The sequence below is a fragment of the Lissotriton vulgaris genome, chromosome 4_1, assembly GCF_964263255.1.
Source record: "Lissotriton vulgaris chromosome 4_1, aLisVul1.2, whole genome shotgun sequence".
NCBI classification, from domain to species: Eukaryota; Metazoa; Chordata; class Amphibia; order Caudata; family Salamandridae; genus Lissotriton; species Lissotriton vulgaris.
The window spans coordinates 220,059,058-220,080,302 of NC_141691.1; the positions used below are offsets into that span (position 1 = coordinate 220,059,058).

The 21,245-nt window shown below is 49.6% G+C and overlaps 1 protein-coding gene across 1 annotated transcript in view; it reads left to right on the plus strand.

Annotated features, from left to right (window-relative positions):
• The window catches only part of CUL4B (cullin 4B), a 938,104-nt gene that overhangs the window by 283,945 nt on the left and 632,914 nt on the right, over nt 1-21,245 (plus strand). The window lies entirely within an intron of this gene.

Genomic DNA, 21,245 nt, shown 5'->3' on the forward strand with positions numbered 1-21,245 from the left:
GTTCGAGGCATGTGGGCTGCTGAATTCGTATCTGTGCATAGATCGCCGCCTAGTGTTGGGTCCGGATGATTGCACATTGTTGTCCTGGAAGAGTCTTCGAAGTATCACAAGATAGGTGGCTCCTCCCCTGGACCGCAGTGCACATGGGCATCCTCTCCATCCTCAGATTGTTTTTTCCCGCCATTGGGTTCGGATGTTACTATCTTAGCTCAAGTTAGGAAAACTTTCTATAAGGCCAAAAGGCTTTCGATCGCGTCGGTATCGTTTCGTTCGGTATCAGTGCCTTTGCTTAGTGGACATCGAGGACTCAACAGGTTTTTTCTTTCCACACTCAACCCGATCTTAGATCTGAAATGGAAAGAAGTCCATTCAAGCGGTGCCCCCTTTGCAATCCAAAATACCCGCACATCGATGTCCACCCGGTGTGCAACAAGTGCCTGTCCCCATACCATAACGAAGCCAACTGTACGGCCTGTGCCCGGTTCAGGTCGAAGAAAACCCTCCAGATTCGACGCGCGGCTCGACTGGAGTCGAAAAAGTCAGCGCCTGTTCCCGTGAACATCTTCGGGACCGAAGACGAGGAGGTCGTTGATCTGGAGGATCAGGAACACTGCTCCGATCCGGCTTCGGGCCATGACTCCGAGTATGACGCCGAAGACGAGGAGGTACAAGACGAAGATGTTCTCATCGTCGATAAGGTAGGAGACGACGTGGAGTCCCTTGGGGCCGTAGAAGATAGCTCAGGCGAAGAGCAAGGCCAACCCGGCCGCACAGAGGCCGAAGATGACGCACTCAGTAAGGCTCAGGTCGAGGGATCGCCACTAGGCCTTACCCAAGATCCACAATCTCGTTCTACAGCCCCGCATAAAGGCCCGGCTTCGACCATTTCTAAAGAGCCTGCGGTTTCGAAACCGCCATCGGTCGATGCAAAGAAATCGCAACCGACAGCATCTTTGCAGAAACTGAAACCAAAAGTGCTTGTGCCTCTCGTCGGTTCCAAGGCCTCAAACCCCTCGGAGCCGAAGAAAACTAAAATGGCCGTCGATGCTGGAAAACTGAAGAAGGTCGTCGAGCCAATGGTTGGGGCGCCGAAGACCAAGGTCAAGGCCGTCGAGCCATCGAAGCCGACGCCGAAGGGTGTCGATTCCCACAAATGACCGCACCAAAAGACGGTATCGATCCTCGGTCGAGGCCTACGGACTAGTCGAAGACTGGCTCCAAGGACCCTGTCGAGTCGACAAAACCCAGTCCGTTCATAGCCAAAGAAGTGTCGGAGTCGCTCCAACACATCAAGGAGAGGGGTACATCGGTCGGACCGAAGAAGGCCCCGATGCCGAAGCTTGTCGGACACGTTCAGACCGCGTCGACACCTATCAAGTTTGGGTTACCACCCTCGGTGCGTCCGAAGATGTTCGAGCCGAAAAAATCTATCGGCGCCGCTACACACGTGTCGACGGAAATGGAGGCTACGGAAGAGCCTGAAGGCCAAGAGCTGAGACAATTCACTCGGACACTGGGAGACTGTCCATATACAAACGAAAGTTAATGCCAGAAACTCCCATGGAATCATATAAGATTCCCTTGAAGAAAAAAAGACTTTCTACAACTTCTCCATCTCTTGTGGAACCCCTCCATCACTATGAACAGGAACCTCAACATTTTCCCCCAACACACTCAGATGTTGGGACAGGGGATAATTACAATGAGGATGACCTCTATCATGTGGACACTGATCCTGATGATCAAGTCCAACAATGGACGGACCCTGCTGACTCAAGGGATCCGCTAACTGGCCCGGACACTCATGTGTACAGTGTGAAAACGTCTCCTACTGAGGACACAACTGCTTTTAACGCCCTTATTGAGAGGGCAGCCAGTAATCATGACGTTGAGCTACATGCTGACCCTGTGGACGAAGACTTTCTGGTCGACACTTTTTCAACTTCAGAAAGGGCAGTCAAAACCCTACCCATGCTCAAAGGGGTCCTCAAGCATGCTGCTGACATTTTTAAAGATACCACTAGGGCCAGGGTGGTAAACCCAAGGATTGAGAAGAAATAACGGCCGGCCCCTGTGGACCCTCCTTAAATAAAGGGACAGTTGCCATTGGATTCATTGGTTTTTTCTAATGCACGTAAGAGAGCGAACTCCCAGACTACAGGTGATGCTCCTCCTCCGGACAAAGAGTCCAAGGTTATGGAAACTTCAGGGAAAAGAGTAGCTGCGCTGGTGGCTAACATCTAGCGCATTGCTAACACTCAGGCTCTCTTGGCCAGATATGACAGGGCACATTATAATACTCTTGAAACACTATTACAACACCTACCTGATCAGTACAAGGAGGGGGCAGAGCTACTCGTACAGGAGGGGAAACTCATAACCAATGCTTCCATCAAGTGTGCTCTGGACGCAGCTGACACTGCAGCCAGGGCCATCAACACTAGTGTTATGCTAAGACGACACGCCTGGTTGAGGATTTCAGGATTCAAACCTGAAATTGAAACTTCTATCCTCAATCAGCCAGTTAACCCAGACTTCTTATTCGGACCTGAGGTTGACACCACCCTTGAGAAACTTAAAAAGGACACAGAGACTGCAAAGTCTATGGGGGCTCTGCAGTCACAGCAGTTTCGGGGTGGCTCCTTTCGTCGCTCCAGTACTAGAGGCCCCTCGAGAGGCCAGTCAACGCAACACACACTATACAATAAGGGAGGTACACAATCCACCTACAAAAAGAACAACCGGGGTGGATATCGGGGAAACAACATGAAGGGCAGAGGCAGAGGAAACAACAGTTCCAGATCCTCTGCCAATACCAAACAGTGACGCCCTGTAACTGCCCCCGACCATATAACACCTGTCGGGAGGAGACTACAACAGTTCCTGCCGGTCTGGAAATCCATCACCACAGACAGGTGGGTGAGAGACATTGTACAGAACGGGTATTGTCTGGAATTAACGTCCACTCCACCCAACATCCAACCAAGACACCGTCCTATGTCCGCAGAGCACTTACACTTATTGCAGCATGAGGTCGTCAGCATGCTGCAAAATGGGGCCATAGAGCTCGTGCCTGTAGAAGAACAAGGGTCAGGGGTTTACTCTCTCTACTTTCTAATAACCAAAAAGGACGGGTCGCTCAGACCTATACTAGACCTCAGGCCTCTAAACAGTTACATTCTGTCAGGGCATTTTCATATGCTCAACTTGCAACAGGTTCTGCCGTTACTCAGTCAGGAAGACTTCCTCGCAACGCTGGATCTAAAAGATGCGTATTTCCATATACCCATACACCCGTCACACAGACAGTATCTCAGGTTCACTATTCAACATCAACATTATCAGTTCAAAGTCCTCCCTTTCGGAGTAACGACTGCACCCAGGGTGTTCACGAAGTGCCTGGCAACAGCAGCCGCACACCACAGGAGACAGCACATACATGTCTACCCTTATCTGGACGACTGGCTTATTCAAGCAAAGTCGGCCCAGCAGTGTGCCAGCCACATGTCCCACACCATTCATCTTCTTCACAGTCTGGTATTCTCACTGAATTACCCGAAGTCACACCTTCAGCCCGCCCACGTGCGACAGTACCTGGGTGCGACGATAGACACTCTGGCAGCCAAAGCACAGCCAAATTCAGTGAGAATAAACAGCATGCAATTGCTGATACAAAAATTCAGACCTCCACGCTCGCTTCCAGCGAAAGTGTTCATGCAGTTGATAGGCATGATGGCCTCCTGCATTTTCATAGTCCCGCACGCGAGACTACATATGCGTCCACTTCAGGAGTGCTTAGCACGTCAGTGGAATCAGGCTCAAGGACAGTTAAAGGACCTAGTGTAGGTGAGCGGTCGGGCATTCAACTCTCTGCATTGGTAGAACCCACGAAACCTTTGCAAGGGCAGACCGTTCCAAGAGCCTGTTCCACAAATTGTACTGACGGCGGACGCGTCTCTCCAGGGATGGTGAGCTTATGTACTCCACTACACAGTGCAGGCACTATGGACAGCACAGCAAAAGAAGATGCACATAAACCTTCAGGAACTGATGGCGATGAAAGCTTTCAAGGTACACTTGTGCAACAAGGTCGTGTTGATCCGGACGGACAACATGACTGCCATGTACTACATACAGAAGCAGGGAGGAACGCACTCTCCACACTTGTCTCATCTGGCGCAGAGCATGTGGAAGTGGGCCATTCAAAGGAACATCTTCCTCATGGCGGAACACCTCCCGGGCAAAGACAACCAGATGGCTGATCTGCTCAGCAGACACAGCCACCAGATGCACGAGTGGGAGATACATTCATCAGTAGTCCAACCGTACTTCCAGCAATGGGGTCATCCACAGATAGACCTGTTCGCCACAAGGGAAAACGCAAAATGCCAAAGCTTCGCAAGCAGGTTCCCACACCCACAGTCGCAGGGCAATGCGATATAGATGAACTGGTCAGGCAAATTTGCGTACGCTTTTCCCCCGGCACCTTTGATACCGCTGGTGGCACGCAAACTACGGCAACACTCGATGACCCTCATCCTGGTTGCTCCAATGTGGGCACGCCAACCATGGTACACCACGTTTCTGGAACTATCCGTGGTACCGCATCAACGGCTACGCCTCACACCCAGGCTTTTGACGCAGAGCCATGGAGACATTCAGCATCCAGATCCGCAACAGCTCAACCTGGCGATCTGGCTCCTGAAGTCCTAGAATTTGGCTACCTCAACTTGCCACCGGAATGTATGAATATCATCAAGGAGGCAAGACGGCCCACAACCAGAGCATGCTATGCGGCTCAATGGAAAAGGTTTGTCATATATTGTACCAACAATGACATTAACCCACTGGATGCATCTATTCAAAACATCATCTGTTATTTGTTGCATTTATACAGATGTAATCTAGCGTACAGTTCCATTTGCATACATTTATCCGCCATAGCAGCCTATCTTCAGAACAGGCAGCACCTGTCCTTATTCAGAATGCCTGCCATTAAAGCTTTTCTGGAGGGACTTAAAAGAGTGATCCCTCCCAGACACCCACCGTCACCAGTCTAGAACCTGAATGTGGTCCTCACCAGATTGATGGGACCACCTTTTGAACCTCTACACTCTTGTGAGATTCAATTTCTGACTTGGAAAGTTGCTTTCCTAGTGGCCATTACCTCACTGAGGAGAGTTAGTGAACTCCAGGCACTAACCATTCAAGAGCCATTCATCCAGGTCCACGCAAATAGGGTGGTATTACGCACCAACCCTACATTTATGCCTAAAGTGATTTCGCAGTTCCACATGAACCAGACCATAGAACTGCCAGTTTTCTTTCCTAATCCGGAAAATGTCGCGGAGAGATCCCTACACACGTTAGATGTCAAACGGGCTCTAATGTACTATATAGACAGAACAAAGGATTTCAGAAAAACAAAACAGCTTTTCGTTGCCTTTTCTCCACAACACAAAGGCAACCCCATTTCCAAAGCAGGGATAGCCCGGTGGATCGTTAAATGAATACAGATTTGCTATGCTAAGGCTAAATGTACACTAACCATTCCACCACGAGCACACTCCACACGTAAGTTAGGAGCGTCGATGGCTTTCCTGGGGAATATTCCTTTAGAAGAGATATATAAGGCAGCCACATAGTCCACCACACATACATTTACGAAACACTACTGTGTAGATGTGCATTCTAAACAGCAGGCAGCTGTAGGACAGGCTGTTCTCAAAACTCTTTTTCAGACTGCTGCAGCTGGCACGGGCAGCCGCCGCTAACAGGAGGGACTGCTATGTAATCTATGCACAGATATGAATTCAGCTGCCCACATGCCTCGAACCGAATATGCTACTTACCAGTATGCATCTGTTCTTGGCATGTAGGGCTGCTGACATTCATATCGCCCACCCTCCTCCCCGGCGTCTGTAGCAGCTGTAGCATTCAGAATTATTGTCTAGCATGGACATCACTCACTGTATTACACTTCATCTCTGCCACAATGGTGAAAAACAATCTGAGGATGGAGAGGATGCCCATGCACACTGTAGTCCAGGGGAGGAGCCACCTATCTCGTGATACTTCGAAGACTCTTCCAGGACAACAATGTGCAATCATCCGGACCCAACACTAGGCGGCGATCTATGCCCATATATGTCAGCAGCCCTACATGCCAAGAACAGATGCATACTGGTAAGTAGCATATTCGATCTCTAGCGTGCGCTGTAATGGTGATGCGCCCTATAGGCAGTTTCTGTACATGTGTAACTACAGGCTGGCCCCATGTGCTGCGTAACGTAGCCATCAGTAGTCTGCCTTGTCCTGTGATCTTGTTTCAGCAACACCTAGTGTCCAGCTCTGCAAGCAAATATGCTGACATAAAACAGGTGTATGAAAAGTACAAACCCATTTCTTCCCCCATAAATCACAAAGTAAAAAGAGCACAAGCTGGCAAGTGCCAACATTTCATCTACACCACAGGCTCTCTGAACAAAAGAGGCTGCTGGCCAGATCCAGAATCCCAGTTAACTATTGGCCTGGCTGTCCAGCCTCCGCAGCAGTGCCAGTTGTGAAGGACAGCTGCAACTGACAGCGAGGACTGAGGACCTGACCTTCAAACCAGTTAAAAAATAAACACGCATTTGCAATACAATAGGTCTCGCATTTACCCGGGTTTATGCTAATGGAATTGTAAATTTCAATGCCTTATAGCTGCTTAACCGCGGTGCAAATTCCCCCGAAGTGGGCGGGGCTGCGTCGGCCAACGGACGTGCGCAGCACCAGCGAGGTAGTCGATTCGAGCTAGGAAGTGGTTATTTCTGTTTTAAAAACAAATACATAAATAAAGGGCATTGTTATTTACAATGCCAATAGCCCAAACGGCATAAATGTGAGACCTTTTCCATTGCAAATGCTTGTTTTGTTTGAATCAGTTTTATTGGATTTTTCTTCACAGAGAACAGAGCAAATATCTGCAGTACGGTATAGCTTGCCTGCATATTGTGACCAATACATTTGTCACTTACATATACTATATTCACAGTATTAATAAATGCCTCTTTCCACATTCATGTGCCTCTTAGTTTGTGATTCATACAAGTCTCTGATCTGCTGTAAGCGATTGGCTTTTTACCCACTTGGTCCGTCAGATGAATGGCAGTAAATGTACTGTAGTGAGAATTGCCAACTCGGGAGGCAAATAATAATGTTGGGTACAACTAAAACATAACTGGGATTGTAAGTTCTAACTAACATGGCGCCGCCCGCAGATCCAATCAACCTTCCCCTCCCCCACAAACACCCCACAAACCGTGAACATCAGTGCATTTCTACATCTCAGCATGCAAGGTCTATCAGAGTTTATGCCTGGCCAACCATAACCAGGCCTATTATTTCTGATCCTGTAGTTGTGGAGGATCATAGCATCGTCCCCCTAGTTCCTAATCTTGATGTGCGTCTGATGGAGCCTCTGGCCCAGTATTGGGAGTCCGGTCTGTTTCCTGGAGCTCTTGCACTATCAGGTCCCATTGTGTGGTGATCAGTGTTTTACGCAGTCCTAGTGCATCATCTCTACGCAGCCCGACACTTTCTGCTGTGGCCCATACCCACAGCGAACGCCTCCATGCAGGAATAACAGAAGTTTCAGGGGATCGCCACCTTTTAGTAATCCGTCATTTAGAAACAATCAGCCCCAGGGCAATGGAACGGGAAGTCACCTTTTGATCCTTAGTTCTGCCATAAATGTGTAGAATGCAAGCCTCCCAACATAGGGGTACACTGCGGCCCGTGTAGCGATTTGAATAGGTTACCACAGATTCCCATTCATCTCCCAGACGTAGGCAGCTCCATACCACCTGTAGCAAATCTGTGTCAACTGCGTGGCACCGCGGGCAACCAACATCTGTGCAATTGTAGTATTTATTATTCTTCGCTGGATTGAGATATGCTCTCTGTGTTATAAAGTATTGTATTAGGCAAAAACGCATGTTAAGCGGGATGCTATTTGGCTGCTCCAGCACTGTGTTCCATTTAGAGTTTGAGAAAGGATGCTGAAGGTCTCTCTCCCATCTTGTGCGCAAAGCAAGTAGTGCTATCGCTGTGTGATGCCTGATTAAATGTCGTCCCCGTCCCATCACATGTAAGTATTTGTGAATTAAATGGGTTGGAGGCTCTCTCAACATGTCACCCCAGTGTTTGTCCCTTGCTGCTATTATTGTGCGGTGTATGAGGAATTGCCCTGGCTGGAGCTCAAAGATCTCTGCCAGAGAGGCAAACAATAGAAGTCCACCCTCCAGGGGTAGATCACCAATGTCATGAATCCCGACTTCCGCCTAGTGCCTGAATTCGTGGGCCGTGATAGCCATGGATCCTCCGGGCGTACCCAATAAAGGTAGTGCAGGGACGTATGGCTTTGTGTGTTGCGTAAGGAACAAGTTTCTGCGGTAGCGCCTACATGCTACATGAAGCAGTAATTGCGCTGGAACTCTCTGCCTATGTCATGGGTGGAATAGTGCAAGGAGGCTGCAATGCGATAAGGGCGGAAAGTCTGTTGCCTTGTCAAATAGGTATCGCTCAGAAAGCCACCGGGCCACCCATTGCAGTTGTGCTGCAAGATAGTAGTGCTCTGAATTGGGTAACCCGAGCCAGTTCTGATTCGTCAGTAGATGGAGCTTCCAGAGTGCAACTCTACTGTGGGTTGTTCCCCCAAATAAACCCCCTCACCACCCTCTTCAGTGCTTGTAAGAAAGCTGGAGTTATGCATAGCGGTAAGTTGGTAAAATACTATAAGAGCTGTGCCAATACCACCATGTTAATTAATGCCACACGGCCTATAACCGACAATGGAAGTGGGCTCCAAAATGAAATTTGAGAGTGAATCAAATTCACCGCCCTACCCTATCATGTGGAGTGGGGTTTTCATATAACTCTTTGTAGTGCCTGTCATTTCTTCATGTATCATGTGTTGGGTGTATACTGTGGGTCCTGCCGCAGTGTGTAGTGCATGTATAGGATGCCGAGACTACTGCTGGCGCAGCACCCCACGTTAGTAATCGCCCGGGTCTGTCAGATGTTGCATGTGTTCGAGCTGAGTGCGCAGCGTAGTTTAGGCACCTTAATCGCTCAAGTAAATGTGTTTGCTGCTCATTGCACTCTAGGATCGCGAGCCTCCATACCCGATGCCACCTGATTTTCACGTGGCAGCAACATCTGTTTTACTCTCCCTATTTCCTGATTCAGGTGCTTTTGTATATTCCACGTGAGGCCCATACTGTATCCTCTGAGGACCATTTTAAACGCCTCCCATTCTAGAGCTCTGATGTGTGTCGTACCCGCGTTAATGTCCAAGAATTCCATTGTAACTTCCCCAAGGGAATTCCGAAACGCTGTGTCTTCTTATGCTACTGGTTGGAGACGCCAGGTGGGAACTGGAGGCGGTTTGGCATCCCAGCTGAGCCACATTAGCTGGGGATTATGATCAGAGTATGTGCAACCTAGGTATTCTCAGGGCTTGAAAAATCCACTCGCCCGCTCGCATTTGCGAGCCAGATTTAATTAGGGCGAGCTATTTTTAGGTACTACTCTCGCTTTCTGGCGGGTAGGAAGAGATTCTGACTGTTAACCTCTGTCTCTGGAAGCAGAGCAAATGTGACAAGATAGCAAGATTTAAAGGCATCTTTATTGCACACAAAGTGAATGATCAATAAAAATACCTTTAAATCTTGTTAACTTGTCACATTTTCTCACAGAGGTCAAGTGCATTACAGTTAGGTCGAGTATTTTTTATAGGTTGCGAGACCTGCAGATCCTGAAACAATTGTTAGATTTTTAGAGCCCTTATTCTATGTGCCTAATGAGAGATAGTAGTGAAGGTGAGCTTACCAGTCGATCCAGCCTAACTTGGAGGTCCTAAACATGAGAATAGAAGGAGTGGATGTGGGTATCTGGGTTGCAAATACGCCACGCATCTGTTAAAGACCAGTGTTCAACGCGAGAACCTTTGAAGAGGCAGATGTGTGCATCAGGGGTGGAAATGAGCGATCCAGAGCAGTGTCTAATACTGAGTTAAAATCCTCATCCAGCAGCCAGGGGACCCTGCTCCAGGGTGCAAGCAGGCATGTAAGGTGATGGAGGAAGGCGGCCTGCTCCACATTCACGGCATATATGGATCCTATCAAGATAGCCTGGCCATTTAGGCAGCCCTTTTACAAAGACGTATCTACAGTCTGGATCTGTCTGCACCTCTTCTGCTGCAAAGGGTGTACCCGCCTTGATCCAGATCCGCGAGCCCCTCGCTTGTGTAGAGTAGTTAGTGCTAAACACTTGTCACTGCCACCTTCAACGAAGGCGGGTAGCCTCAAGCTGTGTTGTATGTTTCCTGCAACACTGCTATGTTGGTGGTGGCCCTGCACTGCAAGTATGAGTATATGGAATATCGCCTGGTTGCTGTCTGTATGCCTCTCGCATTCCAGGTGATTAATTTGACTTGCATCAAGTCGGATTTTGAACTTGCATAATATGAAGGAGATGTGGAAGGTCTAAATGCGCAGTTTTTAATGGTCGTTTGAGTGTGCGGGGCTCTGTTAGCGCTTGCCCTGTGTGTGGCTGTATAAACAAAAACAGGATAACAATAGAACATATGCAACTATATTGGAGCAGACCCAAAACGAGGGTCCTCCCTAATATGGTAACATGTTACGTCCAATAGTGACAGTCCATGCCAGGGGTGGCTGAGGCAGTAGTGGTGTCTCTTAAGAGCCCTTGTGCTGCAACATTAAGAAGGGTCTAGTATTGTTCAATGAGTACCTGATGGTCTCCCGACTTCTTGCGATGGAGAGATGCAGTGCCCTTTGTTTTTTTTTTAATGCGCAGTCTACCAGTCTGCCCCACTGTTTATTTAACTGGGCACGAGGGTACAAACCCAGCAATGTTGTTGCGTCACTCAATGCCAGGAACATCCATTGGGCCTCTCCATGATTTGCATGGAGTTAACCAGGTCAATTCGATGTTTGTAGCGTCACCACAGTGAGGGACGGCGAGTCAAGCCTGTTAGGCCAAAGTGAGAGGAGGGCTAAGATGAGAGGATAAAATTAAAGAGCAAGATCAAAAGTTCTATTCCTACTCCCACTTCTCACTTTCTACTAATACTATTTAAACAAGGAAAGGGGGACAAAATAAAGAAGGAATAAGATTTATTTGGAACAGTTCTAGTCTGTGAAGGCTTACGGCGCTCCGGGTGCGTCTCTTCAACATCTGTCAGTACACAGGAGCATTTCCGCTTGTCTGTTGGGTATGGATGGCCTCTAATTATAGAGTAATTGGGAGGATAAGGGCCTGTGGCAGAGCGTCTATAGTTTACGTCCACCATCTTGGCTGCTCAGCCATGTTCCCCTCCTTAGCCTCATTCCTTAAATGTTCGACTTTAACAATGACCTGAAAAATTGAGCTATTTTAGTTTGGAGTCTTTTAATGGATACTTTTTACTCCACTTGTTCCACTTGCTGTCAGTGTAAATCTATCTCCATATCCATCTTACTGCATAAAGACTGCACATGGTTAATATTCGCTCCTTGCAAAAATATGTTGTGCACTATCTTTGCTTTCGGAAATAAATTCCTTGTGACTAAGTTTCCAGTTTAGGTCCCCTCCTGACTTGAACACAAGCAACCCCAGTCTGCCTAGTCATTAAGGTGCTGCTAGAATCCGATGTCACAGTGAGCATGGCACCCACACCTGGGCATACCATTGCAGATTGGGATTTTCCCTTTAAACCTCAAAAGACCTATTTGCATAGACCTGGTTTCTTTCTCCTGTAGCACAGTGGTCAAAAAGATGAACTGGAGGCAGTCAGAATATTTAGCAGCAGTTTACAGTAAGTCAGGCATTCCACCCATCACTTTTGTGTTCTAATTTTTACTGTTTTTAACTAAAAACATGCTAGAAATGTATTCCTAAGAATAGTTTTGTTTCTTTCAGTTAAATCGTGTCCATGCAGTTTTCTTGTTTTTTTCTATATCCTTCTTATATTGGAAACAAAATTAAATTCTTTATCCCTAGAAGTTTACATCCTGTATTTTAAAGACCGAAATCTTCAAGAAGTCAGCAGGTTTTATGACCTTTGTGTTAAGTGATTTAAGAATCTGTTTAAAAGTGTCTTTATGTGGATTGTGCATAAGGAAGAAACCTCTTTGTCATTGAATCTTGGCTACTTTTAAATATCTGAGCAGGCCACTATTGCTTCAAAGTTATGTTTTCATGCTTGAAGTCCTTAAGAGACTCATGTACACACTTTTTTAAATTTGTTTATTGAAAGCTTGCAGTTACAATCCAAATGCTCCAATAGGGAGCCATCAGTGACTTCATTGCATGAAATAGCACAAGCATTTTCAAGGTAAAACTTCTTCATAGAGGAGAAGGATGCAACTATAACAGCAGCTCAGAGAGCCAACAATTTCCACCCCCCAACTCTGCCCCCCTGGCACTTACAGAAAAACAGTATCAAAGAAACAAGGCACTTGAACGTCATTGTCAAGTAAATGTAGGGACACAGAGCATGAATCTAATAACAAGACTCCCCATCGAGACACAGACCCTAAACATAGTAAAATAAAATGCTAGGAGCAGGACACGTCACAGATCGGGATAACTCAAAAGCTACATTGTCAGTGGGGCCCAGAAATCTTTGGGACGAGAGGACTCGGGCAGATCCTCTGCATAGGTCTCCAGTTGTTCCCTGCAATAAGTTAGATCCCGAATCCATTTTCGAACTGTAGGGAGACTCTTTCCACACCAGCATTGTGCCACAGCCCGCTTGGCCATTAAGGCTTTAGATACTACATATCTCCCAGCCGACATACATCTGGCACACACCGCACTCACTCCATCACCACCACCTCTGTCAACACAGTCGCTACTTTAATCCAGAAGGCAGTCACCCCTGCACACTGCCATGATAAATGCAGAAAATTGGCATCGGCCTGCCCGCAGCTCGCACAACAGGCAGAGTCACTCAAGCCATATTGCAACAGGAGTTCTCCTCGGTCTAGACCCACACGCTGCTCCGCTGGACTGTCCAGCGGAGCAGCGTGTGGGGCTGGACCGAGGAGAACTCCTCCCGTGTTCACTGCTTTTTAGCAATCACCCCCCAGACGTTCTGAATGCTCATGAAGCAAGCAAGCTCTACTATATAAGTCATGCAATTTGCATTCACTTGAGCCAAAAACCGCTGTAGGTACATAATAGCCTGTATATACAGACACATGTTTAGTTTTTCCTCACTTTTGTTAAATTGACTTAAACATATCTTTAACTATTAGTGAAACGTGAGTAAGGTGGGGAAGTTGTGCCCCCGCCCTGAAGGAGCTCTGCCTCAGAAACATGTCGACGCACACATGAGGTTTGTCCATGATCACGACAAAACACGCCTCGCACTTAACTTCTTTTACTAGTACCAGCCCGGGGTCATGAATAAATTCTTTTTCTGCTATACCCATGTGGGCTGGTGGGGGAAGCAGACCGGAATAACAAGCGTGGAGGCCGTATGTAGTGGGCTATTTCGTAGCCGGTCGTTTATTACTGTACAAGAGTGCAATGGTATGATACAAGGAAATAGAAAGTTCCAAAGGATTGCGGGTTCCTGGTCCGAGGTAAGGAGTCTTCCGGGGTTGGTCTTCCAGGGACAGCTGTTGGTCTTGACTGTAGTCGGGCCGAACCTTGAGGTGTCAATAGGCTCAGCTCCCGGACGGTGGTTCCTCGGAGGGGGGAAAAAGGAGAGAGAAAATAGGGCCATTAGCTCTGTCGGTGGATCCAAAGACAAGATCCTGTTCCTTCACCGGAGTGTTGGGGCTAGAACGACTGTGAGGAAAGGGAGGGGAAGGTAGGAAAGGCGAAGATATAGCGTGGACAGGGAATAGGGTGACGTTGGTGTCAGGAAGTGCGGGGTTATTTATCTACAGTCGTGATAGTGCCACTCTCACACGTATATACAGTCTATTCACAGTGCACGGTGAATCGTGAGGAGGGAACTATTTATTTACACGGAGGTATTTACAGGCTACTTATTTACAGACTCTCGTAACGCCTAATATCTACACACACACGGAACTGGTACTCACTTGGCCCGCCGCAACTCCGTCCTTGAGTTGCGGCCGCTCTCCAGCGTCCTCCTCTGGACTCCACCAGTCCTCCGTCCAGACCTCGTCTCCTGGTTCCGGATCGTCTCTCTTCTCCGGGGGTTCTTCGCACACCGTCTCCTGCCACGAGTCTTCCTGCTTGAACGCGGTGTTGTGGGTTCTTCCGGCTTTTCTGTGATCCGCCTCTGGAAAGGGGGAGGGACTTCCGGAGTCGCGGGGATGTACTTCCGCCGTGTCCCGCGTTGGTACTGGTTCCTGTAGGGAAAGAGAAAGGGGTGGAGTCCGGGTTGTTTTGGTAGTCCGGGCAACAGGGGATTGTGGTGGTGATCGGGAGGGGAGACGTGATATCCGCGCTGACGGGGCCGTGTCCCCATCACATCCCCTTCCCCTAGCTGTCTTTCTTGATCGGGTAATCTGGCAAGGATATCGAGAAAGATAGTCAGCGTTGGCTTGATCCGCGCCCTTCCTGTGGAGAGTCCTGAACCTGAAGGGCTGCAGGGAAAGGAACCAACGAAGGACTCTTTCGTTGTGTCCCTTGTTCCGGGCCATCCATTCCAGTGGGGCATGGTCAGTGTACAGTAAGAATTCTCTGCCTTCAAGATAGTAGCGGAGGCTGTCTACCGCCCATTTGATGGCGAGGGCCTCCTTCTCCACTACAGCGTAGTTTCTCTCCCGGGGAAACAGTTTTCTACTTAAGAAAAGGATGGGCCGTTCGTCTCCATTAAGATCTTTCTGAGAGAGAACTGCTCCCAGCCCCTGCTCGGAGGCGTCAGTCTGGAGTATAAACGGCTTTGAATAGTCTGGGCTGATAAGAACGGGACTGGATAGTAGGATGTCTTTCAATCGGTGGAAGGCATCCAACAAGGAGGGGTGTGGTTGTCTCAGGGCCTCTTCAGTTTTTATGGTTTTCTTTAACAGGTCTGTGAGGGGAGCTGCTATCTGGGAAAACCGGGGAATAAAGCGTCTGTAATACCCTAAAAGGCCTAGGAAGGCTCGTAGCTCTTTCTGGGTCTGGGGAAAAGGAATGGAGTGGATAGCGGTGATTTTGTTGTTTTGAGGGCGGATCAGTCCTTCCCCCAACAGGTAACCCAAATATTTCACGGTCTGAGCAGCCAAGGTGGTTTTCAAGGGGTTGATCGTGAACCCATAGGACCCCAGGGAGTGTATTACTTTCCTCAGGTGACATAAGTGCTGGTCCCAATCGTCACTATAGATGATTATGTCATCCAGATAGGCCCCGGCATAAGAAACATGGGGCCGTAATACCAAATTCATAGCCCGCTGAAAGGTGGCTGGGGCCCCGTGAAGCCCAAAGGGCATCACTGTGAATTGGTATAGGCCTTCTGGGGTGGAGAAGGCCGTCTTCTTCTTGTCTTCAGGTCGTAAGGGGATCTGCCAATAACCTTTACAAAGGTCTAGCGTGCTGATGAATTTGGCCCTACCGATACGCTCAATCATTTCATCAACCCGGGGTGGAGGGTATGTATCGAAGGCGGAGATCTTGTTGATTTCTCTGAAATCGATACAAAAACGGACCGATCCGTCTGGTTTGGGGACTAATACAATCGGCGAGTTCCAATCGCTACTGGAAGGCTCGATGATCCCCATGTGGAGCATCTGGGCTACCTCATCCCTGATAATGGGTCTACGAGCCTCAGGGAGCCGATTAGGACGCTGACGGACCGTTTTCCCGACTACTGACGTGAGACCAGGAGAGGAGGAGAATACCTGCTGCAAGGGTTGAAGGGTGGACCGAAGTTCCTGTTTCCGCTGATCCCCGAGTTCTGAGTCTATACAGACCTCGTAGGGAAGTTCCTGTTCTGGACAGTTGTTCAGGAGGACAGGACGGGGTCCCACCCACTCCTTCAGTAGATTTACATGGAAGATTTGGGTGATTTGACGGACAGGGTCGAGCTCGATTTCATAGGTCACGGGAGTGACCTGTCTCAGGACCGAAAAGGGACCTTGCCATTGCCCTAACAGTTTGTGGTCGGAAGAGGGCATTAAGAGGAGGACCAATTGACCAGGAAGAAAGAAACGAGGTTTTTTACCCTTGTCATATTGTTGCTTTTGTTTGGCTTGGGCTGCTACCAGATTCTGGCGTACAATGTCCCTTATTTGCCCCAGGTGGGTTCTGAGCTTTTGTACGTACTCCGGCAGAGGCCGGGTACGGTCGGGTTCCGCCTCCCAGGCCTCTTTGGCCATATCGAGTAGGGTCCGAGGGGGGGTCCGAGAGGGTCTGCCATACAGTAGTTCATAAGGGGAAAAACCCGGCTGCTCTGGACCTTGCAGCGGATGGCAAAGAGGGCTAGCGGTAGCATTTCCTCCCATCTCTTACTCTCCAAGGCCAGGAGTTTTTTTAGGGTAGTTTTTAGGGTGGTGTTATAGCGCTCCACAAGGCCGTCAGTTTGGGGGTGGTAAGCGGATGTTCTGATTTGTTTCACACCTAGTTGGGAGCACACCTGCTTCATGAGGGAGGAGACAAAGGGGGTTCCCTGGTCAGTCAGTATTTCTCTAGGGAAGCCTACCCGAGAAAAGATGGATATTAAAGCTTTCGCAATATTCTGACTGGTAGGCTGGCGGAGAGGTATGGATTCAGGGAAGCGGGTGGCGTAGTCCACTAGAACTAACGCATACCGACAACCGCTTCGGGATGGGAGCATGGGACCTATAATATCCATCCCTACCCTACTGAAGGGGATGTCTATCAGAGGAAGGGGTTGTAGAGGGACTCTGGGAGGGCGATACCGGCTGTTCTTCTGGCAAATGGGACAGGCCCTGCAGTACTGTTTGACTTGCTGGTGGATGCCTGGCCAATAGAATTTTTCTAGGATGGCCTGACTCGTTTTTTCGTCACTGAAGTGACCCCCGAGTAGATGGCTGTGAGCAAGAAGCAATACTTTGTCGCAGAAGGGTCCTGGAATTATTAATTGGGACGGTTGTTGGGGTCCCCCTTTTCTGTACAAGAGACCGTTCTTTTTATAAAAGTGGGGACCTACATGTAGTGGATCTTCGTGGTCCAGGGCCCTTCCCCAGGCTTCTTGCAGAACAGGGTCTTCCTGCTGAGCAGCCCGAAATTCCTGATCGATTTCCCAGGGATTTTCTTCTACTCTTATTGGGAAAGCTGTAGAGAAGTTCCTTTTTTCCTTTTTCTTTTGGGTTTTAGTCTTGGTCATCCGAATGGGGTTTGTTCCGACTACTGGGGAGCTGTCGGAAAAAGGAGCTTCAGACCACCACTTCTCTAAGCTGGTGGTGGTGTCCTGGAGAAGGCGAGGAAGACCAGGATAATCGCTGCCCAAGATAACCTGTTCAGGGAGGGAAGGAACAAGCCCGACATTCAGGGTACTTCCAGGATCCAGGGAGTGTTGTACTTGAACCTCGGCCGTCGGGTAAACCTTTGTGTCTCCGTGCACACACTGAATGGCCACTGTACCGGTGATGGGCCCTATCGGGTGAGGTATCTCCTGAGGCCTGAGTACACTCTGTCTACATCCCGTGTCTGCAAGGGCCGACACCCGATGTCCATCTATTCGTACAGGGCGATGGAAAGCGGGAGGAGACGGTCCAGAGGATAGACACACATAGTTTCGGGCCATTCCCACCTCCATCGGCTCTTCTTTTTGTGGACAAACCCAAGCAATGTGTCCGTAACCTCCACAATGGTAGCACTGGGGACCAGGCGGTGGGGTTCTGGACATCACTGGATAAGGGAACAACGGAGGTGGATCAGGTTTCTTGGCCAAGAATGGACGAGGGCCTCTGGGTTGGCCATGGGGCTGTGTTCAGTGACCATGATCTTCCTTAGGTTTCTGTAAGTCCTGGGCGCGACTGTACACGCTGGCAATTTCAATAGCATTGTCCAGTGTCAGACGTGCATGCTGACGGACCCACTTTTGGGTGGCAGGATGGAGGGAAGCCAGAAACTGCTCCAAATAAATTTTTGAAAGTATTTCTTCTTTAGTAGCGGTCGCGGACTTCAACCACCGGTCAGCCAGATCTTTAATCCTGAAGGAGAGGGCTCTTGGTGTCTCCTGTGGTCCCTCTTTTGCTTGGCGGAGCCGCACCCGATAGGTCTCATCATCGATACCTAATCTTTCAAGGATACAGGCCTTGATGTCCGCATAGGGGGTCAGTCCCTGTACATTAGCCTGTTGGAAGGCTGCCTGCAATTCACCAGTCAGTAAAGGACCCAGATAATGACCCCACCGGTCGGGAGCCCAGCCAGCGGCTTGGGCCAGCCGTTCAAAATTAGTAAAAAAGAAATCCGGGTCTTCACCCGGTACATATTTCTGGAGAACCACTGAAGGAAGAGACGTGGTGGGTCGCTGTTGGCCTAGGACATCTGTGAGCTTCCCCAAAGCTTGGTCCTGAGCGGTTCCCTGACCCTTCAAGACATCGTGCAGTTGCCCACGGTCTTCCTCGGCCGTCTTCAAGAACAGCTCCATCATCTTCCCGAGTTGTTCTTGGGAATCGGCTAACTTTTGCACCGCGGCCTCCATGCTTCCGGTTAATCCCACTTCTGACACCACTTGTGGGCTGGTGGGGGAAGCAGACCGGAATAACAAGCGTGGAGGCCGTATGTAGTGGGCTATTTCGTAGCCGGGGTTTATTACTGTACAAGAGTGCAATGGTATGATACAAGGAAATAGAAAGTTCCAAAGGATTGCGGGTTCCTGGTCCGAGGTAAGGAGTCTTCCGGGGTTGGTCTTCCAGGGACAGCTGTTGGTCTTGACTGTAGTCGGGCCGAACCTTGAGGTGTCAATAGGCTCAGCTCCCGGACGGTGGTTCCTCGGAGGGGGGAAAAAGGAGAGAGAAAATAGGGCCGTTAGCTCTGTCGGTGGATCCAAAGACAATATCCTGTTCCTTAACCGGAGTGTTGGGGCTAGAACGACTGTGAGGAAAGGGAGGGGAAGGTAGGAAAGGCGAAGATATAGCGTGGACAGGGAATAGGGTGGCGTTGGTGTCAGGAAGTGCGGGGTTATTTATCTACAGTCGTGATAGTGCCACTCTCACACGTATATACAGTCTATTCACAGTGCACGGTGAATCGTGAGGAGGGAACTATTTATTTACACGGAGGTATTTACAGGCTACTTATTTACAGACTCTCGTAACGCCTAATATCTACACACACACGGAACTGGTACTCACTTGGCCCGCCGCAACTCCGTCCTTGAGTTGCGGCCGCTCTCCAGCGTCCTCCTCTGGACTCCACCAGTCCTCCGTCCAGACCTCGTCTCCTGGTTCCGGATCGTCTCTCTTCTCCGGGGGTTCTTCGCACGCCGTCTCCTGCCACGAGTCTTCCTGCTTGAACGCGGTGTTGTGGGTTCTTCCGGCTTTTCTGTGATCCGCCTCCGGAAAGGGGGAGGGACTTCCGGAGTCGCGGGGATGTACTTCCGCCGTGTCCCGCGTTGGTACTGGTTCCTGTAGGGAAAGAGAAAGGGGTGGAGTCCGGGTTGTTTTGGTAGTCCGGGCAACAGGGGATTGTGGTGGTGATCGGGAGGGGAGACGTGATATCCGCGCTGACGGGGCCGTGTCCCCATCACAACCCACGAGCCAGGTGCTTTTTAATTTTCTCACTAAATCCCACCTCTCACTTAAACACATAACCACTCACACGCACCAATATAGCCAAAACTTAAAAGTGCTCCCGCGTAGTCGTAGGTCGCAGCACGCCGCAACCCGCTAGAGGGTTGTGAAGACCCCTATGATGAAGCATGACACCAAGGGGCCTTTTGGTGTGTGAGGGGTATTTTACAAAACACTAAGTGCTCCCATACCACTGAGAAGAACACTTCCCTGTCATTCTAAGGAGGATTCCTTTTGCACCGCGATGTAGAGAAGCACCACATAGAACAGCAGCTGCAGGTCCTCACAACCGACGCAGGTGCAGGGAAAGTGCAGCTATTCTGGGAGATAGGCCAGCAGCCACCAGTCAAATCTTAACGAGGCAGGGCAGCTCAAAAAAGGCAGGAAGGCCTAAGCACCGGGCAGTGGAGACCCAGCTCAGGCAGAGGGCAGCTCCTCAATGCAGACACCAGCCACAAGCCGCAGCAGAGCCCCCCTGAATATTGAAAGCCTCCTGCAGCATCGGGACCCCAGTAACAGCAAGACTAGGCAGTAGAAGGCCGCGTGGTGCAGGCGCACTCCAGGGCCCGCTGCACAGAGCCCCTTGGCCCTGACGGTCCAGACTCAGCGGTCCCACAGGTATTCAGCGCAATCCGGACGCTGCATCAACGAGCACCCACCCGTCCCGGCCACAGCTCTCAGTCCGCGGCCCGCTCTCTGGCCCGCACCCGCCACTGCAGTCACCACCCAGGTACGAGCTGCACACCACTCCAAGCAGCCAGCGCAGGTGACACTCCGCTCTCCCAGGCCGACTCGTGGCCCTCCTCTGTTCAGCCAGCTCCGCAGACTCCAGCACACCACGGCCTGGTCGGTGATCCCCTGGCCTCCGGTGAGATCGCACACTTCCACGCAGTAGTCCACTCTGCAGCCTTCACAGCAATATTTAGGCAGCTCCAACCGTCTCCTGAGCTCCGCAAACATAGGCCTCTATGCACAAGCGCATGTTGTGAAAGCGCCCCCCCGGACCGAACCGCTCGGCGTATAGTGCTCTGTTGTGCTCTATAGACGGCCCAAACTTGCACAGGATATCCCAGGGGGGCTTGCAAAGCAGGTCTGCCACGTTAGTGGCGTGGATGCAGCAGTTAACATGCGATTATTAGTCGGATTGGCGCTCAGCTGGGCAGAGCCTCACTAGAGTGCAGCCATCTTGCCGTGCACCCTCTAGCGCACCCAGACTCATGTACATACTTAAAAGAAAAACACACTACTGAGTAGACAGATACAACTGCATTTCAATCCAGAGGCGTGCTCTTTCTAGACTGCTCTTGGACCAGTTTCACCTCATATAAAAGAACTACTGCATCCTATTTTGAATTACTGTTTTATTGCAGCATGCAGAAGAGGTACATTTGATATGGGAGGTGCCAGCAAATAAGCCAAAGACTTTTACTCTTATGTAAATGTATTCCTGGTAAAGATGGAAGTTTTTCAGTAGCCATTTTAGTTCTGCTTTCTCCTATTTCGTGCTTGTTTTTGGTTATCACAGGCAATCTA